Source organism: Mandrillus leucophaeus, unplaced genomic scaffold (assembly GCF_000951045.1).
Source record: "Mandrillus leucophaeus isolate KB7577 unplaced genomic scaffold, Mleu.le_1.0 Scaffold1174, whole genome shotgun sequence".
NCBI lineage: Eukaryota > Metazoa > Chordata > Mammalia > Primates > Cercopithecidae > Mandrillus > Mandrillus leucophaeus.
Window position 1 is genome coordinate 95322 of NW_012100032.1, and position 14177 is coordinate 109498.

The window sequence follows — 14177 nt, forward strand, 5'->3', positions numbered from 1 at the left end:
AATAAATACCTTGATGAGCCACTTGGGGATGGGGTGGAAGGTAAGACCCCAAGGGGTATGCCTGGGTGACAATAGATGGTCCTTCTAAAAAGGATAGTCAAGTGAACTACGAAGTTGTTGTTTTGGAGAGAGGTTGTACGTTTGGGGCCAGAGCTAAAGCCCCCTGGATTTTGGAGGCTGTGCAGCTGGTGGTCCTCCTCTTTATCCTTTTTCTACTGGGCACTGAGGACATATTTAAAGAAAATACAACCCGAGTATCTGCAGGTCTCATTCTGGTTCAGCCCCAAAGCAGTGTTACCTGCTGGCACAGGCCTTATCCTGAGGAGAGGCAGTTAGGATGTACCAGCTGATGTGGGGGAGTGAGGACACAGGATTAGAGGGGAGTGGATACTGTGAATTGCACCTAGAAACAACAGCACTAGGGCAGGCTCCTTCCCCTTGAACTATGCTTCCATTAGTGGAAGAGTGCATAAAATGAGTAAAATAAAAGCTGCAAACCAGGCATGGTGGCTCACGCCTGTAATCCCAGCACTTTGGGAGGCCAAAGTGTGAGGATCGCTTGAGCCCAGGAGTTCAAGACCAGCCCTGGCAACATAGCAAGATCCTGTGTCTACAAATAATAATTTAAAGAAATTAGCCAGGCATAGTGACACATGCCTATGGTCCCAGCTACTCAAGAGGTTAAGGCAGGAGGATCGCCTAAGCCCAGGAGGTTAAAGCTGCAGTGAGCCATGATCATGCCACTATACTCCAGCCTAGGGGACAGAGTGAGACCATGTCTCAATTAAAAAAAAAAAATATATATATATATATATATATACATACACACACACATTTCCTGGGCCAGGCTTTCTCTCTCTGTTTATCTAGCTAACTCAAATTTAACCTTTGGGGTTGAAATTAGATCTTACTTCTTACTTCTCCCAGGAAGCCTTTTCTGATCTCCTAAATCTGCATTAGATGTCATTCCTCTGTGCTCTGACAGATCCTCCATCGGAGCATGTATGGTGTGCATTGTCATTGCTTGGTACCTAGTAGGCACTCATTTATTTGTTGTTTGAATGAAATGATGAAGGCACAAGAATAGTGCTGCCATGTACCTAGAAGAGGTGGAAAATTTTCATGGTGGAGGGTGGCTCCCTGAGGCCAGGCCTTAGTATAGAGGCTGATGGACAGAATAGTAGCTCGTGGATTTCGGGGGCAGTGATGGCTTCAGACAGCCTGATATGTTAGGAGGAGAGAGGATACCAAAACAGCACCTTCAAAGTCAGGAGCTACATGGAAACAGAACGGAAGACATCACCTATAAGACACCCTAGGGACTTCCGCCTCTCCTCGCCCTCTAGCAATATAAGTGGGGAAGGAGAAAGTCCCCAAATACAGTGATGCACCACTTAAAAATGCATTCTGAGAAATGCAGTGATAGGTGATTTTGTCATTGTGTGAATCTTATAGCATGCGCTTACACAAATGCAGATGGTGGAGCCTACTACACAGCTAGCGGGTATGGCGTTGCTTATTGCTCCCAGGTGGCAAACACATATAGCATGTTACTGTACTGAATACTGCAGGCAACTGTGATACAATGGTAAGTATTTCTGTATCCAAACATAACTAAACATGGAAAAGGTACAGTAAAAATATGGTATATGTGATATTTTGGTATATGTATTGGCTTTCATCCACAGTTCCTGACTCATAACTCCCATAGCCCTTGTTATATAATGTTGGGGAGCTTTAGGCCTCAGAGAACAGAGTATCTGTCTCTCTGGCCTTCTGACCACCTCCTGCCCTCCTTTTTCTCCCCAAGGCAGGACTCTTCTCTCACCTCTCTTGGAGCTGACCATAAAGAAATTCTCTTACCTACCCTATCTGATTGCAGGCCGTAAGAACCCCCAGTTCAGAAGGAGTCCTGCCTTACACCCAGGAGGAAGGAACGCTGCACAGAGACGCCAAGAAGAATCTGAACAGACAGGTCTTGCTGGGTTTCTCCACTCAGTCTATTAGTATTAGACCATGCCCTTCTTGCCCATTTCTGCATGGTTGTCAATCAAGACTACGCAGTGAAGTATCCATAAAGGCTCAAGAAGACTGGGTACAGGGTATTTCCAGGTACCAAAGCACATGGAGGTTTCTGGAGAGCAGCACACCCAAGCAGGGCATGGAAGCTCCGAGCCCCTTCCCCATACCTTGCCCTGTGCATCTCTGCATCTGCATCCTTTGTGGTATTCTTTATAATACACTGGTAAATGTGTTTCCCTGAGTGCTCTGAACAGCACCAGCAAATTAATTGAGCCCAAAGAGGAGGATGTAGGAATCTCAACTTGAAGCCAGTTGGTCAGAAGTTCCAGAGGTCAGACTTGTGACAGATATCTGAAGTAGGGGCAGTCTTGGGGACTGTGTGATCTGACACTATCTCCAGGTAGAGAGCATCAGAATGAATTGAATTGGAGGACACCAAGCTGGCACATCTGTAGAATCGACTGCTTGCTTGGTGGTGGCGAGAAACCTCTATACATTTGGTCTCAGGAGTCGTCTGTGGTTGTGATGTGAAAGGAGAGTAAAAACAGTTTTGTTTTTTCCACTCAGTATAAAAGATAAAAACGTATACTCCTGTATAGGGCACTTACCATAAATAGAGTTTGCAGGACTCAATGCTGTTCTGGGTGAGTCAGCGAGTGAGTGGTGAGTGAATGTGAAGGACTAGGACATTACTATACACCACTGTGGACTTTATAAACACTCTATACTTAGGCTACACTGAATTTATTTTAACATATTTTTTCTTTAATAATAAATTAACCTTAGCTTACTGTAAATTTTTTACTTTATAAACTTTTAAATTTTTTAAACTTTTTGACTCTTGTAATAATACTTAGCTTAAACACAAACACATTGTACAGCTGTACAAAACATTTTTTTCTTTATATCTTTATTCTATAAGCTTTATTCTATTATCTTAAATTTTTAATTTTTTCAACTTTTTTGTTGTTGTTGTTAAAAACTAGGACACAAAGACATATTAGCCTAGGCCTACACAGGGTCAGGATCATCAATATCACTGTCTTCCACCTCTACATCTTGTCCCACTTGGAAGTCTTTAGGGACAACGCCATGCATGGAGCTGTCATCTCCTATGATTACAATGCCTTCTTCTGGAATACTTCCTGAAGGACCTTCCAGAGGCTGTTTAATGGTTACCTTTTTTTTTTTTTAATAAGTAGGAATACACTCTAAAACAACAAAATATATAGTAAATACATAAAGCAGTAACATGGTCATTTATTATCATTCTCAAGTATTATGTACTGTACATAATTGTATGTGCTGGACTCTTATATGACTGGCAGCAAGAGGGTCTGTTTACACCAGCATCACCACAAACACGTAAGTAATGCGTTGTGCTAGGACTTTATGACAGCTATGGGGTTACTAGGCTATAGGAATTTTTCAGCTCCATGATAATCTTATGGGACCCCATCATATATGTGGTCCATTTGACCACAATGTCATTATGCAGTGCTTGACTATAATCCTGCTTACAGCATTTTGTACCCCAACCATACCCTCAGGTTGATATGCCTGGAGAAATGCCAGTTACACCTGGCCATACCACCCACAGCCTTGGTTCATGTTCTCATCATCACAGTTGCATTAGATGCCTTAATGATCACCCTCCTCTATTTTGGGCCATGGAGGACTTTCAGAATCCAACAATAACTCTGAACCTCTCCAAGGAAGAATCACATGGTCACATAAGCACAACATTTTAGATATAACAGACAACCCTTAAAAGCTAATCTACAGACCCCAGCTCTCATCCTAATCCTTTCTAAATTTTTCTCCATAGGGCTGCCAGGGTGAACTTGAAAAATAAATTTTATTGCATTGTTGGATTTTTATTACCTTCAGGGAAGACTTCAAGCTCCCTAGTAAAGTACATGAGACACCTCCCACGTACTGCTCACATTCCTTGGCCTACCTTTTCACTCCACCATTGCTGCAGCTATGAGCTGATGTGACCCAGCATCAGCTCTCCTCAGCTGTCCGTCCCTTGCTTTCTGTTCCAGGGCTTCTCTGCTACTGGGACACTTTCAGGAACTGGCTCAGATAATCTATACATGTGCACCTGGAAGCATGATTATCACGGCAGGAACAAGCCTTAATCAATGAGGGTCAGGAGCTGGTAGATCAATGCTTCCTGTTTGATGTCTAAGAAAGACAATTCCGATCCCTGTGGAATCAAGGACCAGTGGCTTATAATGATGACCAGCTTACTAGCATGTCCTTGGAATGGTTTTTCCTCCTTCCTGTTTCACCTGCCTAGTTTTTCACTCCAGTTCCTTGGGAATGTCCCAAGATAAACTACCTGAATGCAAGCTCTTGTCTCAGGCTCTGCTCTTGGGGGGAACCCAGGCTCAAAGAGAGGGCACAAAGGCCCTGACTGATCTAATCCTGCCCACCCTTCAAATTTCATCTCCTGCAGCTCCAACCATCACACAGCTGGTACTGCTGAGCTTCTCACATTTCTGAGACACACTGCTGTTCCTCCTCCTTGTGACAAATTCTCACTTGTCATTTAAGTTATATTCTATGAGGCACCTCTTCAAAGAAAACATTCATAAAAACCTCTCCCCATGCCCTCACCAAGTACAAGTAGTACTTGCACTTGTATAATAGCCATCCTTACAGGTGTGAAGTGGCATCTCACCTCATAGTGATTTTAACTTGCACTTCCCTGATGATTAGCGATGGTGAGCACATTTTCATATAACTGTTGGCCATTTTTGTGTCTTCTTTGGAGAAACGTCTGCTCAGATCCTTTGCCTATTTTTTTTTTTTTTTTGGTTCCCAAGTTTTATTCAAGAATTGATACAAAATATTCCAGATAAATAAAACTTAATCCTCATCTTTCTCCTCTTCTTTGTCCTGGTTAATTTGGAAATAACGTAATTCATAACTCTCTTTACTGTTAGCAACTGTGCGCAACCAATCACATAGATTATTGTTCTTCAAATATTTTTTGTGAGATATTTCAAATATCTTCCGGAAAAAAGGCACTTCCGGTGTCACAGTGAGCTTGCTCTTGCTCCTTTCAATGGTCACCACCCCTCCACCAAAAGTCACAGCTTTTCCATTCACTTTGATCCTCTCTTGCAAAAACTGCTCAAAACTGGCAGCATGGCAGCATCCATGATTCCATCTTCTATGGGGTGGATGTGATCAAGAGTGAACTTCAGAACCTGCTTCTTTTTTGTCCCCTTTCACGGCAAGCTTTTTTGCGGGCGCCCTGGTGGCAGTGGAGGCAGAAAAGTCCTTCACCCATTTTGAAAATTGGGTTATTTTTTCTTCTGCTATTGAGTTGTAAGAGTTCCTTATATATTTTGGATATTAACTCCTTATCAGATATGCGGTTTGCAATTATATTTTCCTAGTCCATCGATTGCTTTCTAAGTTTGTCGATTGTTTCCTCTGCTGTGCAGAATTTTTTAGTTTGATGTAGTCCCATTTATTTATTTTTGTTTTTGTAGCCTGAGCTTCTGATGTGATATTAAAAAAAAAAAAATCAGGCCGGGTGCAGTGGCTCACACCTGTAATCTTAGCACTTTGGGAGGCCAAGGCGGGCGGATCATTTGAGGTCAGGAGTTTGAGACCAGCCTGGCCAACATGGTGAAACCCCATCTCAACTAAAAATATAAAAATTAGCTGGGCGTGGTGGCACACACCTGTAGTCCCAGCTACTCGAGAGGCTGAGGCAGGAGAATTGCTTGAACCCGGGAGGCAGAAGTTGCAGTGAACCGAGATGCACCACTGTACTCCAGCCTGGGTGACAGAGCAAGACTCCGTTTCAAAAAACAACCATTGTCGAGGCAGATGTGGAGAAGTTTTTCCCCTATGTTCTCTTCTAGGAGTTTTATGGTTTCAGGTCCGTAGTACACTGTTGGTAGGAATGTAAATTGGTATAGCCATTATAGGAAACAGTATGGAGGCTCCTAAAGAAATTAAAAATGGAACTACCCTCTCCTGAGTATATGCCCAAAGGAGATGAAATCATCACCTTGTAAAGATGTCTGCACTCCCCTCTTCATTGTAATGTTATTCACAATGGCCAAGAAAGGAAACAAACTAAGTGCCTATTGACATTTAGGATGGATAAAGAAAATGGGTTTTGTGGTGTATATACAAGGTATTTTCAAAAAATTCATGGAAAGTCTGTATTATTAAAAAAAAAAAACAAAAAACAACTATGTGGCTGGGCACAGTGGCTCACGCTTGTAATCCCAGCACTTGGGGGGCCGACGTGGGCGGATCATGAGGTCAGGAGATCAAGACCATCCTGGCTAACACGGTGAAACCTCGTTAATATTAAAAAATATTAATATTAAAAAATTAGCCGGGCGTGGTGGTGGGCGCCTGTAGTCCCAGCTACTCAGGAGGCTGACACAGGAGAATGGCGTGAACCTGGGAGGCGGAGCTTACAGTGAGCCGAGATCACACCACTGCACTCCAGCCTAGGTGACAGAGCGAGACTCCATCTCAAAAACAAAACAGAACAAAAAAAAAAACCAAAAACTATATATGGATTTCAAAATTGTTTGCAACAAAATAAACTAGTACTAACTTGTTTGTAACATGTCTGGACAGGATCTAGTTAGAGACACTAAGGATAACACATCAGTTTGAAAAGAGTCCCTGTCAGAGCAACATGAATTCTGCTAAAATTGAAGCAAGAAGAAGCATCAAAGGTATGGTGAAGCTTGTGTGAAAGAATGATCAAGTCACTGATTCTTTACAAAAAGTTTATGGAAACAATCCCCAAAGAAATCAGCAGTTTACAAATGGACAACTTGTTTTAAAAACAGAAGAGGCAATGTTGAAGATGAAGCCCATAGTGGCAGACCATCCACATCAGTTTTCAAGGAAAAAACTAATCTTGTCCATGCCCTAATTGAAAAGGATTGATGACTAACAGCAGAAACAATAACCAACACCAGAGACATCTCAACTGGTTCCACTTACGTAAATCTGACTGAAAAATTCAAGTTGAGTAAACTTTCCACTCAATGGGTGCCAAAACCATTGCACCCAGATCAGCTGCAGGCAAGAGCAGAGCTTTCAATCCAAATTTTAAAGAAGTGACATCAAGCTCCTAAAGCAAAACAATTGTAATGGGAGATGAAACATGGCTTTACAGGTACGATCTTGAAGACAAAGCCCAAAGTAATGGCCACCAAGAGGTGGAAATGGTCGATTCAAAGCAAAAGTAGATTGGTCAAAAGAAAAAGTCATGACGACAGTTTTGTGGGATGCTCAAGGCATTTTGCTTGTTGGCATTCTGGAGGGCCAAAGAACAATAACATCTGCTTATTATGAGAATGTTTTGAGAAAGTTAGCCAAAGCTTTAGCAGAAAAATCCCTGGGAAAGCTTCACCAGAGAGTCCTCCTCCGCCATGGCAATGCCCCTGCTCATTTCTCTCATCAAACAAGGACAATCTTTTTAGAGTTTCACTGGGAAATCATTAGGCATCCACCTTACAGTCCTGATTTGTATTCTTCTGACATTTTTTGATTTCCTAATCTTAAAAAAACCCTATAAGGTACACCCATTTTTCTTCAGCTAATAATGTAAAAAGGACTGCACAGATGTGTTTAAATTCCCAAGACCCTCAGTTCTTCAGAGATGGACTAAATGGCTGGTATCATTGCTTTCAAAAGCATCTTGAACTTGATGGAGATTACGTTGAGACATACTTTATACTTTCCATTTTTATCTTTTAATTCCATTTTTCCATGAACCTTTTGAAGCTCCCCCCATACAATGGAATATTATGCAGTCTTAAAAAAAGAAAAGGAGACCCTGTCATTTGCCACAACATGGGTGGACTTGGAGGACATTAGGCTAAGTGAAATAACCCAGACACAGAAAGGAAAACTTTGCATGACCTCGCTTATGTATGGCATTTTAAAAAGAGCTCAAATACACAGAGATAGAGAATGAAAGAGTGGTTACCATGATTGGGTGGTGGGGAGAGGAAATGAGGCACTGTAGGTCAAAGGATACAAAACATGAAAAGTCTCAACATCTAAGGTCCAACATGAAGACTAAAGTTAAATAAATTGTGTCTGTAATCCCAGCAGGGAGGCTGATGTGGGCAGGAGATTGAGACCATCCTGGCTAATACAGTGAAACCCCGTCTCTACTAAAAATACAAAAAATTAGCCGGGCATGGTGGCAGGTGCCTGTAGTCCCAGCGACTCAGGAGGCTGAGGCAGGAGAATGGCATGAACCCGGGAGGCAGAGCTTGCGGTGAGCCGAGATCACGTCACTGCACTCCAGCCTGAGCGACAGAGCGAGACTCCATCTCAAAAAAAAAAAAAAAAAAAAAAAAAAATTGTATCATATTGGGAATTTGTGTTAAATAAGCAGATTTTAGCTGCCCTTGCCACAAAAAAGTAGCTATTTGAGATGATAGAAACATTAATCTGCTTCATAAATGTAACCATATTACTATTTATATGTATCCCATAACATTGTGCTATAAATCTCAAATATACACAATTTAACAATTTTTTGGCTGACCACAGTGGCTCATGCCTGTAATTCCATCACTTTGGGAGGCCGAGGTAGGCAGATCACCTGAGGTCAGGAGTTTGAGACCAACGTGATCAACATGGCGAAACCTCGTATCTATTAAAAATACAAAAATTAGCCGGGCATGGTGGCGCACGCCTGTAATCCCAGCTATTCAGAGGTTGAGGCAGGAGAATCGTTTGAACTCTGGAGTTGGAGGTTGCAGTGAGCTGAGATTGTGCCATTGCACCCCAGTCTGGGCAACAAGAGTGAAACTCCATTTCAAAAAAAAAAAAAATTGTTTTTTAAATGACCTCTCCCCAGTTTTCATTACTTGACCTTCCTCTAGGATCTCATGGTCCTGGGCTCCCCTCTTCATAGCACTTACTGCTGTGCTGTAAATATCCATTTACCTGTTGCCTCCCTCACTGAACTGTAAAATTCCTGAGGCAGAACCAGTAGGTTTTATCTATTTATCCTTCTCAAGCCTAGGACTGTGCCTGAGATCCCAAACTGAAATTCGGTGATTGTTGGTTGACAGGTTGAATGAATGATGTGTGAGATTTCTGAATGAAGCCTGGGGCAGGTAATCTTTGGGTCTTGATAACATCTGGATCTGAATGAATCTGGGGGAAAGTCTAGTTGAACTTGAGTCCCTGTGACCTGCAGAGGTGGGAGTCCCAGTTTGACTGGTAGAGTGGGTGGGGAGGGCCTCTTCTACAGTACAGCCATAAAAAATCTGGAATTGTGACACTTTCCCCTAATGGGCCTCCTGGGACTTTACATGTCCTGTTGTGGGGAGTTGATTTTAACAGAATCTGTCAATGCTCTATACTTTTCAGGCCCAGCTTCATAAAAATATTCAAGGAATCATTTCTTCTGATTTTGCATGATGATCCCTCTTGGGAGTCGTATTTGAAAGGTTACAGTTTGCATTTTCGACATTAAAGTTTACTTTTTCATTAAAAATAAAGTTACAAAGATGTAGGACATTTGGCTTCTTCAATACTTATTTGCTAGCAGACTTTGGGCAAGTTACCTAAACTCTCTGGGCTTCAGTGTCCCCCTACACATGTAAACTAAATGTTCCAGGGCCATCCATGCCCATGGGTAACAGTGAGGCCAGCACAAGAATATGCTGACCACTTGATTCCTGGCTGCATAACCACAGAATCTCCTCTGTTATTTCCAGGTGCCTAGAGGAGGTCTCTCACAGATGCCCATGTTCTCTCAACAAGCTATTTGGAAAGGACCCCTGGCTACTGTCACCGCTACCATGCCTGCCAGGAGGACGCACCTTCCTGACACTTCACTGCTGCTGCTCAGCAGGCCTGTCAAGTGGTTCTGCTGTATTCTAGGAGAAACAGAAACTCTCCTCTCACTTTGCACTGTGCTTTGTCACCTGGGCCCTGAAACACCATTGCCTGCCCCTGATGCCCCCACAGCTTCCTCTACCAAACCAAGGCTGGGCTGGGAGACTAGGCACCACACCATTCCATTCTGCCTTCTCTTCTTCCATTCTCCCTTCCCTCCCTCTCTTCTTCCCACTGCCTCCAATGCACCTGTACTGGAACTTTCTCCTTTCTTACACTCACACCCACACACATGCACAGGCATATGTGCACACACAAAAGTCTCATGTCCCTCAGATCATACAAATATATGTTGGGGACAGGGGTGATCACATGCCCCACATGCCCAGTGGACATTTAGGCTCAGATAGGACAATTCTGCTACAGGGATGACAAAACCTACCTTCCATGGTTGCTGTGAGAACAAGAAATTGTAGATACAGTGCCTATTCTGCAGCAAACTTAACAATCAATCAAAATCCAGAATATATAGAGAGCACCTATGAGTCAATAAGAAAACAAGACACACCAATATACAAAAAGTGAGCAAAAGATATCAACAAGTAATTGAAAATACAAATAACCAATAAACATATGAAAATATATTCTTAATCTTATTAAATAAGCAGGGAAAGACAAATTAAAACAATGAAATACCAATTTTTACTCATCAGATTGGCCGAAACTAAAGCCTGAAAACATAAAGGGTCCATCTTATTGTGTGTAAATGGGAAATCTGAATCTGATGGTGGAAGCATAAATTGGGCAGCTTTTTGAAAAGAATGATTTAGCACTACCTATTACAATGAAAAACATTGGTACCTTTGCCTCAGTAAACTTACCTCCAGGTGTGTATTCCTAAAGAAATACTCAGAAATGTACCTCCAAGAGATATGTACAAGGAAGTTCCCTTACGCATTGTTTGTAAAAGTAAAACAATGATGATCTCAATGCCCACTAATAGGGGAAAGGTTTAATTCACCATGATTCATAAATACAGTGAAATTCTATATAAAGTGGAATAGATTTATGTGGCATGGAAGGATCGCCAAAAAGTATTTTAAGATTAAAAATAAAAAGTAAAAAATATGTGCAGACTTATGCCTTTTTTTCATAGAAAAAAAGTCTAGGGGATTCACTGCTCAGCAGGCCATCCTGGCTATCGGGGCAGAACCATCACCCACAGTATAATTTCTTCGAAGGCAATGACCCAAGTCTTTCACATTTTATACCTTCACAGCCCTCACAAAAACTGCTACATAATAAACACTAAACAAATGCCTATGAAAGGCAAGAAGGACATAAGAGAGGGAAAGAAGCAAAGAAATGAACAATTGTAGCACCTGAGGCCTGATTAAAGAAAGGAAAAAAGCTTGTATGGGTCTTTTCATATTGACAAAGCTTTAGTGGAACACTCTTTTGGTGGGTTTTCAAGGGATCAGAACTTTCAGGCAGAAAACGGAGAAATACAGACATAAAGAAGAGACCTAAATATATAAGCATAGCATTGGGAAAAAAGCCTTTTCAGAACTGCAACTCATGCCTTATTCAAACATGTTCTGAACAAGGTCTCTTATCCAAAGTTGTTTCTGGCTTTAGACAGCAGGTGGCAGCAGAGTCGAGCTTTCTGGTTGCAGAAACTTCTGGAGCCAGCCAGCTGTAAAAAGTTTCAAATGGTTTTCGGAGGAGAAGCAGCTTTTGAGTAAAAACCTTTAATCTAAAAATCTAAACTCAACACAAAACAAAAACAAAACAGAGTGAGGAACTGGTGCCATTGGCCCCTGCCACGACAGATCCTGATGTCATTCCCTGCCTGCCATCTACAGAGCCACACCTTGTCCTTCGAAGAAATTCTGGGATTTCTACTGGCAGCGGCCAGGAAAGGAGCTGAAGGTCGGTCTGTCCTGTTCTGATGTTGTCCTTGTCACATGTGGAAGCTGGTTCACCAGGAAACAGGCTCTGGTCAAGGCTGGGCTCACTGGAGAGGTTAGCCCAAATTCAAAACACATTTATGGATAAAGGAAGGGTTTTTTAAAAGGAGACTTTGCAGGCAATAAAAAGAAATATAGTATTGATATATGCCACAATGTGGATGAACCTCAAAAACATCATGTTAAGTCAAAGATGCCAGTCACAAAAAGACCACGTAACGCATGAAACCGTTTATAGGAAATCTTCAGAATAGGCAAATCTAAAGACAGAAAATAGATTAGTGGTTGTCTGGGGCTCAGGAGGTGGTGATTGGGGAATGACTGCTAATGAGTACACAGTTTCTTTGGGGAGTGATGAAAATATTCTAAAATTAGATTATGGTGATGACGCACAATTCTCTAAATATACTTTAAAACCATTGAGTTGTACCCTTTAAATGGGTGGACTTTATGGTATGTAAGTTATCTCAATAAAGCTGTTTAAAAAAAGAAGAAAAGGGCCAAGTAGGGTGGCTCATACCTGTAATCTCAGCACTTTGGGAGGCTGAGGCTGGAGGATTGCTTGAAACCAGGATTTCAAGACCAGCCTGGACAACATAGTGAGACCCCCATCTCTACAAAAAATAAAAACTAGCTGGGCATGGTGGCACGTGCTTGTATTCCTGGCTACTCTGGAGGCTGAGGCTAGAGGACTGCTTGAGCCCAGGAGTTCAAAGACACAGTGAGCTATCATTGTGCCGCTGCACCTCAGTCTGGGATAACTATTCAATGGGGTGGGGGGGGGGAGAGAGAGAGAGAGAGAGAGAGAGAGAGTCTATGCAGTGTGCTACAGGAAATAATTGAAGATTGGTTAGAGGTATGACTGGTACATTGATGAATTTTACTTTTTGATCAGATTGTGATATGATGGTAGCATAATATGCTTCCTAATTTGGTCACACACACTTGCTATCCCTAAGAACTGCAAATACTTACCTTAAAGAGTGGATGAGGTGCGTTGCCATCTCACTTTTTTACGGGATGGTGCTCTCCCTGGAAAGAAGGCAATAACAGGCCAGTGAAATAGCAGACATCTGAAGTCACACAGACCTGGCTTCAAATTCCAGTTCTTCCTCTTATTAGCTATGAGCCCTTATTAGCTATGAGTAAGGATTATATAACATACCATATAAAAGTGCCCAGCCCATAGTAAACATGGAATTTATGTGATATTCTTGGAATGTCCATCCTGACCAGTAAGATGACATTTTATCTCAAAACACAGCTGTGTCATGTTTTGCTACTGGTGCACCTCTAAAGATCTTCTCCACAGGCCTCTGCCCCCACCCCAAGTCCATTTGCCATCAATAACCTTACTTATTATCACTTTTTACAATGATGAGAAGACTCTGAGAATGGAAAAATAAGTCAATGGTAATACTGTGTTGGGAAGGATCTGAGTAGGAGGGAACCCGTCCCCTGGCTACCAGAAACACAGCACTAGAACAAGTAATACACACCTAGAATATAAGCCTGGATAACAACAGTGCAGGGGCAACACTGTCCTCACCAGGACAGTTTTTATATGCAAGAATTTAGGTATTATAATCAGAAGCATTTCTAGAAACTATGGAATATTAGGGAAAAAAGCCAACACATTAGCCAACGTTGTACTTTACATTTATGCAGATTTTAAACTCCATAGGCACCTCCTAGTAGTTGTCGGGGAAAATAATACTCTGTGCATAGCATAATGGAAAAGAAAATGAGTTAAAGGGCCAGGTGCAGTGGCTCATGCCTGTAATACCAGCACTTTGGAAGGCTGAAGCAGGTGGATCACCTGAGGTCAAGCATTCGAGACCAGCCTGATCAACATGGTGAAACCCCATCTCTACTAAAAACACAAAATTAGCTGGGGGTGGTGGCGCGTGCTTGTAATCCCAGCTACTTAGGAGGCTGAGGCAGGAGAATTGCTTGAACTCGAGGAGGCGGAGGTTGCAGTGAGCCATTGCACCCTTGCACTCCAGCATGGGCAACAAGAGTAAAAACTCCGCCTCAGGAAAAAAAAAAAAAAAAAAAAGGAAAGAAAAGAAAATGAGCTAAGGAGCTAGGCTGCCTTATTTCACAACCTCGGCTCTGTTTTCTATGAAACCAGGGCAACTATTTAACCCCTCCATGTCTGAGTTTCCTCATGTATAAATGAAGGGACTAATAGTACCTAGCTTAGAAGGCCATTATAAGGATTCTAAAAGTTAATCTAAAGTGCTTAGGACAGTGTTTGGCACACAGCAAGCACTCAGTAAATCCATTCATTCAATAAATGTTTATTGAATATAGGTGTGG

The 14177-nt window shown here is 42.1% G+C and overlaps 1 pseudogene; it reads right to left on the reverse strand.

The window, feature by feature from the left end:
* Positions 1 to 4899: 4899 nt before the first annotated feature.
* Positions 4900 to 12859, reverse strand: LOC105554619 (annotated as a pseudogene).
* Between the last annotated feature and the right edge of the window lie 1318 nt (positions 12860 to 14177).